Here is a 1,906-nt window from a genome sequence, read left to right as displayed (position 1 = left end):
CTTGGCATCAATGCATGTGCTGCATGAGTCTAAAGAGGAATTTATAGACTGGTGTTGGACATATGGGGAAATACTGGACTGATGGACTTGATCTGGACAGGGTTGGGATGTTTTCTCAATATACAATTGCTCTTTGATATAACGCTCTTTATTGTACACATATGAGCGTCTGTGAATTTGCTTCTCTGGTCTACCTGGACTCACACAAGGACCATTTCTTTTGGATGTTACACTGCGACTGTTGTGGCAACTGATTGTGTGGACGGTGCCTGTTCTATCCCTCCCGCCGGTGCACAGGCCTTGAGTCCCCTTTCCCATGAGCAGCTTCGTTTCCCAGGACTGCCTCCGCAGCGGGAGACATGGGTGCCTGTAGCTATTTTGGTTTTGTCTTTGAAGAACCCTTCTCTCAAAGACTATCCTCTCAGGGTCATCTGATTGGTGTGATGTTTGCTCTGGGCCTTGGTGGACATCCGTGTGTAGTTAAGCTGGCACTGGCATTTCTGATCTGATGCAGTAGTGTGACCGACCTTGCATTCTGCAAAAGCAGGGCTGGGGGGAAATCAATTTGGGGGACAGGCGACCCAAAGCCTACAGCGCCTGATAACCGGAGCAACGGGCAGACCCCACTTGAACTCCAGCCTGGTTGGCCTTTTCATTAATATTTTTGTGGGTTGGTCCTTAGAAATGTTCACCCGAAACCCTCGCCACCCTTGGACATCCAGCCCAGAGTGCAGACGTCTACACAGTCTTTCCGGCTTGGAGCACAGGCCTGTCCACAAGGAGACAAGCACCTTGCCGACATTCCCGCTTGCTCCGGCCTCCCCAGATGGCTCAGCATGACTTCAACGCCACAGCAGTCCCTGCGGCACTGCCGAGCCCATGGGTTAAAACATGTTCCCACCCTCCGCCCTAAGGTCTTCCAGCTACCCAGGCTTTCTTCTTGAGTTTAAAACCGCTTCCCGCGGACATTTCAACCCATTCATAAGCTCAGGAAATAAAACTATGAGTGCACGGCGCAGCTCCTGCCATAGCTTGCCATCTCTGCCTCCAAGGAGTGAGTGCCCTGGCCCTGCTCCCAAGACCAGCTTGCCTCCTTTTGGGGGATCGCAGCCCAGCATGGACCCCCCACACTCCTGCACTTCCTCAGAGAGCCAGGAGGCCAGAACTGCGAGGATTACGCTCTGCTTGGTCTATGTCCTGAGGAATGAGGAGCCGCAGCCCAAATGGGTGGACGCTCACGTCCACTCCACAGGTGGTGGAGACAAGCTACCTGCCTCCATGGGGGTGGGATGGGGGGGTGCTGCTGTTAAGTGGCATCAAGTCAGTTATAACCCACTCCACCCCCCGCCCCCCCAACAGAGCCAGACACCGCCGGTCTCACCCCATCCGCACGGTGCTTGTTATGCTTGAAGTGAGTCTCGCAGCCACGGTGCCCTCCATCTTGTCCAGGGCCTCCCTCTCTCTCACTAGCCCTCCACTCGACCGAGCATGACGTCCTTCTCTGGGACTGGCCTCTCCTGGCAACGTGTCCAAAGGATGTGAGACCAGGTCTCGCCGTCTTTGCCGCTAAGGAGCTCGCTGCCCGTACTCCCAAGACCGACGTGCCTGTCCTCTTGGTGGCCCACGGTGCTTTCAGCATTCTCCACCAGCACCCAGGGCAAAGGCAGCAGCTCTTCAGGCCTTGGGGCAGTGACGGCAGCTCCTGTCAATGTGCGAAGGGGTGGAGTCCGGCCTGTCAATCAGGCCACAGCTGGATGACCTCATTTGGAGGCGCCACCGAGATAGAGAGCTCACTGGAAGCCAGATACTCTCTTGCTGCTTCATCTTCCTGATGATGAGCCCCATGGAGCCAAGCTGATGGCGCCAGAGCCCCGGAGCCGGAGAGCCATGTGCAGACCCACGGCAG

The sequence above is a fragment of the Echinops telfairi genome, unplaced genomic scaffold (assembly GCF_000313985.2).
Source record: "Echinops telfairi isolate 266 unplaced genomic scaffold, ASM31398v2 ScPeMD7_37;HRSCAF=141, whole genome shotgun sequence".
Lineage (NCBI taxonomy): Eukaryota > Metazoa > Chordata > Mammalia > Afrosoricida > Tenrecidae > Echinops > Echinops telfairi.
Note: the sequence above shows the minus strand (reverse complement) of the source record.